The sequence below is a fragment of the Macadamia integrifolia genome, chromosome 1, assembly GCF_013358625.1.
Source record: "Macadamia integrifolia cultivar HAES 741 chromosome 1, SCU_Mint_v3, whole genome shotgun sequence".
Taxonomy (NCBI): domain Eukaryota; kingdom Viridiplantae; phylum Streptophyta; class Magnoliopsida; order Proteales; family Proteaceae; genus Macadamia; species Macadamia integrifolia.
Genome location: NC_056557.1, coordinates 2,462,693 through 2,471,153, shown reverse-complemented (window position 1 = coordinate 2,471,153; position 8,461 = coordinate 2,462,693). Strand labels below are relative to the sequence as shown.

The window sequence follows — 8,461 nt, the reverse complement described above, 5'->3', positions numbered from 1 at the left end:
TAGAATAAAATCGTGCCTGAACCTGCAAAGGTGCTCCAGGCTGAACATCACGGCCCCAAAAAGGCGTGTCAAGGGAATGCGGGAGATTTTCTGGCTACCACCAAATGAAGGATGGTGGAAATTAAATTGTGATGGTTCATCTCTGGGCAACCCAGGAAAAGCAGGGGCCGGTGGAATTATAAGGGACAGTACTGCACAGATGGTCTTGTACTACAGCTCTTTCTTAGTGAATGCATCAAGCTTCCAAGCTGAACTTTATGCTTTGATTGAAGGTATCGAAAGAGCGAGAGATATGAACTGTAAGTCTCTATGGATCGAATGCAATTCGGTATCAGTGGTTATGATGGTGCAAAGAGGTTTGGTATCGTGGTTTGTGTGGCAGAAGTGGGCCTCTCTTCTCTCTTTCCTGAAGAGTATCTACTGGAAATTTACTCATTGCTATCGGGAAGCAAATCCCATAGCAGATTTTCTAACAAATTCAGCTGCCAAAAAGGAAGAATCTTCTCCAATTTTGATGTGACCTTCGAAAATATTACAGTATTTTCGGTATGATGCGATGGGCAGGTCGCGTTATAGATTCTACTAGTGTGACTTTATTTTTTTGAAGCCAGGTCCTCCTCCCTGCTGATGGCAATGCCAAAGGTGGGGAAGAGTTTCCGGGACTTCATTGGTAGTTTTTATTTTCTATATTCTTTTATTTTTTTTCCCCCGTATTTCGGATTCATTGTACAATATTTTCCCTCTCTTCTTAATATACATGACCTTTTAGCTAAAAAAAAGTATAGATCCTTCACATTCACACACATGGGGGTTAATAATCAAAAAAGAATATTTACATCCTGGTTTTAAAATTCTGAAAATACAGTTACGGATCCTCGCAGCCATCACCCTCTCTACTCTCATCCTAGTCTCCCCTGGAATAACCTGTGATCGTGTGCTTGAAGGGTGAGCCCGTCCTTCAATCTAGCAATCTCTGCATCCCACAAGCGCCCATCTCTTGGTGCATAATAACTACCAACTTTGCTCTGGTTGAAAATCCAGCGACAATTCGGTTGTCATCGATTGCAATCCTGCACGTATCATCGATACTATAGAATGGTTTGTGATCGACCTGCATAGATAATTTTAATTAACTCTTGTTTAGAAGAACTGTAGGGAGCAAGAAATGTGTAATGTGGGTAGATTTACTCACATAATTATACTTTCCTAGAATCAAGGTCACACTGCTGACCTCAGGAATAAGTCTGTCTTCGACATCACCAGAGAATGTCCAACTGGGGAAACCCTGGAAGAAGCAATGACAAGCATTAATCCAGTATTAAAAAGCTAGAGAGAATAAAACATTCAATCTCCTAGATCCACCCAAGCTTCTGAAAGTTATCACTTGTTCATTTTCACCAATGATGAGTAAAAAAGAGAAGCTGTTACATTTGGATCATTTCATAAATGAGACCAACAATTGTAGAGTTCAGGATTATTAGCACCACCAGCTAAACCACAGACAAATCTCTACCAAGAAAGACTGTAGGAAGTATGAAACCCAGTTCCACTAGTGAACACAGAGGGGAACCCAACCACAAGCTGCATTAACATTTACTCCAAAAAAAAAAAAATATTTACTCCTGGTTGTGGTGACAACATTCATGTGCTTTGGCACCATAGCATCTCTCTTCATTAGACAGTAGGCCAAGTATTTCTTGTGGTAAGGTTCAGACTCTGCCACCTTGGATAATGGTAGTAAATATTCTATAGGTGAGCTCCGTAGCCAAAACCGATTTATGATAAACCTTATGGACCTTTTCATCATAAACCTTCTGCTCCTTCTCTATGTAAATCACAAGGATATGGAGAAAGCATAAGAAAAGCCATGCAAAAGATGGACCAAGTTAGTCCCCATATCAAAGCAGAAAGAAACTCGTCAGTTGAGTTTGGTGCACACTCACGTTGCAATATGCAGTGATACATAGCATATAACAATATATCTATTGGGTATAATCCCTCATCAATTAACTCTAGGAATTGAAAGGGAGTATTGGGGATAATCCCACATTGGCTTGGATGCCTTCATATACCAGTTGGCCCTCTCCACCAAATAGTTTAAGTTTTTGGGTTTGGATAATTCAACAATATCTTCAACTGCTTTATCAAGTCATCATATGGCATGTTAAACTTTAGTTGTAGTGTACGGGTACTTCTGGCACTTCTCGTATTATATCTTATACTATGTAACAAGGTTTAAATACAGGAAGAACAGTACTTGAATAGAAAGAAGAAGATTTATACCATTAGGCTGCTGTGGTATAACCCCTAATCAATAGCACTAGGTAAACTTGTAACATTAAGATAAGCTCAATGACAATACTTAATCCCTACAGATTTATGAAGGGAGGGTTTTGAATTTTGATTCTTTAAAAGCCAAGATTTAATCACTCTCTTAACCAACTGAGAGCTTTTCAAGCAGCAAAGATACAATACCCAAGCTAGTCACAACATGCACATGACTCCTGCAGCCTGATCCAGTTGTCCACTAGCTTCTTAATGCAAATAATAAACACGCAGAAGAATCTCCTTACAGAAGCCCTGGAGCAGAGTAAGAACCACTTAGAAAGGGCTAGCTAATCCGGAGTGGGCCACCGTGGACGTCAAGTTCGGAAGCGTGGTGGTATGTTACGATCTCATATCAGCATATGGGGGCCAATCCCACATCGGTTTCCTATGGAAATGATGTGGGTTAATATGGTCTTGGGCCTCCTCACCTTGTAAGCCGGTTTATGGGGTTGAGTTCTCCCGTACCACCATTCCTACCAGCCTATTCACTATGAAGTATGCTTGGGACACCATTCGTCAGCCAAGTCCCTAGGTGAATTGGGTTCGCATTGTGGTGATGGCACATCCCCAGTCAGTCCTTTGTGACATGGCAATCTATGGTGGATGTGCCCCCAATTAGGACCATCTTTTGAAGAAGAAGATCTAGCTAAACCCTTTTTTTTTTGCTTCTATTGGGATAGTTTAGAGAGTAAGAATCATCTATTCTTCAACTTCAATTTTAGTAGTGTTGGAAGATACCTCATCTCTATGATCCCTCTTTTCTTTTTTCCTTTTTCTTTTTTTTTTTTTTTTTTTTTTTTTTTTTTTTTTTTTTTTTTTTTTTTTTTTTTTTTTTTTTTTTTTTGGCAAAAGATCAGATTCTTTATTAAAGAAGAGAAAGAGAAAAATTACATCTCATGAAAGAATAACAATTTATTAACCCCCACCTGCAGCATGGCCATCAGTAGGGGAGAATAAATTGAAAGAATATAAAAACAATTAAGTAAACTAAAACCTAGGTCTCGATTTTGTATCATGTGCAATTTTTGACTGAATATGAAGTGGGAAAAAGATATTGTCATCCGAAGCTCTTCTTTTAGCTGCCTTCTTTGCAAGGAAATCAACAATACAATTAGCTTTCCAAAAATAGTGTGTTATCTTCCAACTTATAGAATTCAAATAATCCTTCACAAACATCCAATCTTGAAATGCAAACCAAGGAATAGATTGAGATTGAAGAGCTACCACCATTGCTGCTTAATCCATTTCAATCCAAAGAGCATTGACCTGTAACTCTTTTGCTTTCAAAATTCCTTCCATAAGAGCTGTGAACTCAGCATAGTTATTGGAGTGAACTCCTAAGAATTTCTCAAAAGAACTCACCACTGCACCCCTGTGATTACGAAAAACCCCTCCTGCGCCTGATCTTCCTGGGTTACCCAAAGACCAGCCATCCACATTTAATTTTTTCCAACTCAAACTAGGTTTACACCACAAAACTTCTAATATCGACAAGGACTTTCTAGGAAGAGCATTAATCCCAACCGGCGGCAACAAATCAAATCCATGGGACTCTTCATCACACCGATCAATGAACCACTAGCTTCCTGCACATCTCTTCTAACCTTTTCATAAAGCTTTGAGTTGGATTTTGAAACTCCTTCAAATGCCTTTCGTTCCTCTCCCTCCATATGTTATCAGCCACAATAATGAAGGCCATTGACCATGGTTCACGCACGGCTACTACCCTGCGCTTCCTGATCCACCAATGAGACAGCTGAATAATATCATCAATATTTGGCCAAGGTATGCCAAAACAGTCCATAAAATAATTCCATACAGCCACAAAGAAGCTGCATTTTTGTAAAAATATGATTTAAAATGATTTTCTTCTTCTTCTTCTTTTCGGTCAAAAAATGGAATTAAATAAATAAATGATACAGAGATTACGTCCAGGCATCCCTAGATTATACAAATACATCTGAATTACTTCAATCCTCCACCTTTGGAATTTCCATCAACAGAGGAGAAAAGTAATCTCAATTATCCAATAAATCTATACATGCTTAGAAGGAAATATGAAATTAGGTTTTACCCAAAATAATATACGAGGTAAAGGATCTCCGGTATGTTGACGGTTGGATTGTACTCATTTTATCAAGATAGTAAAGAAGTGCCTAAAATGGTGAAAGATAATGTTTTTATCTATTGTAAGGAGGCTTCAGCTTATCAAATATGTGCTCCAAGGTGGATACATTTACACGGGCTGTTTTCTTCTTTTTTCTTTTTTTTGTAAATCAGAAATGAAATATTATTACAAATAAATGAAAGAATACAGTGGATCAGGTTTGGTGGGGTAGTCCTTGTTTTGTACCTTCAGAAATTAGCTGGGATGCTCAGCTCAAACCTTGATACATATTTAAATAATAAATCTTGCTACGTTCCCTCGTTTGAGTGGCTACTAAGGGTAATTCCAAAGGTGTCCTTTAATGAAGTGGTGTTTACCAATCTCCCCTTCTGATGGCTATGCTGAAGATGGGTGGTGCTTGGGATCATTGTTCATTTGAATTTGTATCCGTCTAGGAATGCCTAGACGTTAAACCTGTACTCTATTTAATCTTTTTTCTTAATATATATACTTCCTGACTATTAGGGAAAAAAAAAAACTTGCTAAAAATATAACCTATTACAAAAGACAGCAGCCTTCCTATCCACCTTCGTCATGGCAATTAGCAGATAAGATTATAAGAAGACTCCAAAAACAAACTAATGCTCAGCTAAATATGAACTGAGGCTTTTCTCGAGCATCTCAACTTATATCCTCAATAGAGAAACGAGGAGGAACATAACATAAAATTGTAGCTCTTGATACTGCAGCATGTTTGTTATCTGATTTCCTTTGGTCTAGGCCCGGCCTGGAGAGGAAACATTGTCACATTTCATGGTACTTCATCTGCGACCCTAAGGCAAAAGGTGGTCTATCAAATGGATTAAGGATATGAATATTGCAATCATCATGGTTCTAAGCATTAGTAACAGATCAGCCATGTTGGCTATATCGTTTCGGTATCGGTACCTAACGGATTCAGATCGGTTAAGAGGAAAAATAGTAAAAAAAAAAAAAAAATGTGTATTTTTTTTGTGAAAATTAGGGCAAAAGTGACTGATATGATACCGATCTAATCCTATCCAGATCGGTATTGTCCCCCGATGACTAGATCCATGGCAATCATCATGAAGCAGTGATAATGGTGGCTTCTCAGAGGGATTGCCTTTGGGTCAAACAAGTGAATCTCAAACACTTGAAATCTAATCTATTTGGATAGTGAAACCTCTCAAATATTTCTTGTGGGTGAGGAGGAAAATGCTCCAGTATAGGCCTCGTGCTGAACCATTCATCCACCATGCCATTGAGAAGGGAACACAGCCAAGATTTGGTTAGACCCTTGGCATCCAACTAATATGTTAAATACATATGGGGATCGAAATAGGTTTGATGTGGGCTCGGATAAATTGGCAGTTGTGCAGTTTGTTGTCAATTATGGTAATTGATACCCAATTTACTTCCAAAGACCGTATTGAGGTGTGGGGGGGTATTGAATGGCATTACAGGAAAAAAAAATTTCCTTTTTTACTCCTAGACTCCATAATTAGGAATGGCACCCTTCTGCACTATTCACTATGAAGTATGTTTGAGATACCATTCATTTAGCTGAGTCCCCAAGTGAATTGAGATGCATGTGTTTTTTTTTTTTTTTTTTTTTGCTAGAAGATCAGATTATATTTATAGCAAAAAATAGGGAAAATAAAATACAAAAGCAAGAAGCGAGCCTCCACCTTCGGCATTGCCCCTCAGCAGAGACTCACAATCACTATCTCACAAAATTAAAAAATCTAAAGCAAGAACATCCATCAATATCGTATTGCAATTTTNAAAAAAAAAAAAAAAAAACACTGTTTGGGAGTCGAAACCTAAGTTTCCACCATACAGGGAAAAATTCCCCGGTATCCTCGAAATTTCTCAAGTTTTCACCGAAATTTCGGTCTCCCCAGAGTTTGAAACCTAGTTGAAACCCGATACCGTGAACGTTGTTAATACGAACCACTACTTGCTCAACAACTGAAAAAACAAAACTGGATAGTGGCAATTGGGATACAAGCACAATAACACGCTCCTTCTCAAAAGTGAAAACTCCATATTTGAGTGACATGAACACTCAAGTCATCCTCAAAGAAAACTACTCACTCAGATTCAACAACTCTGGTAGAGTAAGATGGACAATAGAATCTATAGCCTGTTGACTTTTCAAAATAACTAATAAAGTTTCCACTGATGGTTCTAGTATCAAGCTTTCACATCTTGGGTTATAAGGTCCCATTTCCATTACACATAACCCGAACATGTAGCCATGATTTGCTTGGTGGAGTCTGAAATTGCTAATGTCGATGAGGCAACTAGGCTATGGGAAGAGCTCAATGACTATGAGAAAGTTAAACAAAGAAGAGGAAAGTGAAAGATTAATTCGGAGGAGGTAGTCGAAAGACTAACTGTATCACCTTGTGCAAAAGTGATTAGTTGAATCCTCTAATAGAATATAAATGTTTTTTTTCCCTGGATTTAGCATCTCTTGGGATTGGCTTTGCTTTATGTTAGGTGATTTTGCCCCGCAAATGGCTTCATCATAGGAGGGGGAAACCGCCTATTTTGTCGGTGTTTTTTGGGTTACGGGGCCATTTTTCCTTGTACTATTCTTTTAATTTTTATTTTTATTTTTTTTAATTCAGATGATGTTTAAGCCAAGAAATAATTATAATAAAATAAAATAAAATGTTAGGTTTTCTACCATTTCATAATTCATGTGGGGTCTTAGGATTTGACTTACTCGGCACCTTATTCAAAATGTAAACTATTGTTCTCAAACGCATCTCCCAATAGAAAACAGGTAATGATGATTTTCTCACCATGTCTGTAAGTGTACATTTCCTACAGTGTGTTTGGATATATCATAATCCACACAAATCCTGGCATATTGGCTATACCGAAACCTTGGTTTAATGATCAGTTGAGAATTGGGTCCCAACCACCTTAGCGAGAGAGAGGAATGTTGAATCTTCCCATTCTTGCTGAGGAAGGTTTGGAATACGGATCCGAATCAGTTTATGGGAGTCCTTTCGTTTGTTGACAGTGAAATCCGTTGTCCATCTTTGAAATCTCAATATTTTCCCTATGATCTTATGAGGTCCATGTCTCTATATCATATCTTCCTCACAACAAAAGTAAAAGAGGATGAATCCCTTCTCTAAAGAAATCAAATCAAAGGAAGCAAGATTAGGATAGTGGAATATATACTCATTGGATAAAAGAATTCTGTCCACTAACACAGGTACGCGACTAGACACAAGAGGGCAGAAAGACTATGCTGCCAGTGTTGAAGAAGCTCATGTATGGGCCTCCCATTGGGTGCACGATGGTGAGCCGCTGGGCAATGTTCCCTTGCCTATACTCATTTTAAAACAAATGAGGAGCAAGGTTTTAAATCTCTTGAAAGAAGATAATAATAATAATAATATTTTTTTTTTTAACACGAATGAGGAGCAAGGTATCAATATAAGAGAAAAAGTAGACTCCAAGAATGATTCTAGATTCTTCTTGAAACAAGAGATCAATGCTCTCTATTTAACATGAATGGGGAATTTGTAAGGATCACTCAAGACCTATTGATTAACTCACCAACATCTCTCTTCCTCCTCCTGCTTATTTTAACATGAATGGAAGCAAGGTACTTTACCCAAAAAAAGAAGCAAGGTACCAATACCTTCATGGTACAGCACGTCATGCTTTAATTCTCACTTGGCAACGACATTCTAATGAAAGAATTGAGGAAGAGAAGAAGTTACACTCCAAGAAAGATTCTGGTTTCGATCTCCATCGATCAAGCAAGAGATCATTAATCTTCTCTATTTAACATGGATGGGGGAGCCGAAAGGATCACTCAAGTCCTCAACCTTATTCTAACCCAAATCGATCGATCCCTCTTTGTCTTCCATTGAACATTCATCTCTTTCCTAAAGGTCATTCTTCTTGTCTTCTCTTACTACATCTAGTGGGTTACTTGGGATTCTTTACTTGATCCCACTAAGCTATCAAAATCCA

The 8,461-nt window shown here is 38.1% G+C and overlaps 2 long non-coding RNA genes across 2 annotated transcripts; both read right to left on the bottom strand.

Annotated features, from left to right (window-relative positions):
* Nucleotides 1-745: 745 nt before the first annotated feature.
* Nucleotides 746-2,572, bottom strand: LOC122086533. Its single transcript, XR_006142463.1, has 3 exons — nt 2,476-2,572; nt 1,193-1,285; nt 746-1,111 (listed from the first exon to the last, which is right to left on the bottom strand). It is a non-coding gene; the product is annotated as an uncharacterized LOC122086533 (long non-coding RNA).
* A 4,890-nt stretch (nt 2,573-7,462) lies between these two features.
* LOC122076726 lies at nt 7,463-8,241 on the bottom strand. The gene is made up of 3 exons (XR_006139568.1): nt 8,124-8,241; nt 7,658-7,805; nt 7,463-7,568 (listed from the first exon to the last, which is right to left on the bottom strand). It is a non-coding gene; the product is annotated as an uncharacterized LOC122076726 (long non-coding RNA).
* Nucleotides 8,242-8,461: the final 220 nt, after the last annotated feature.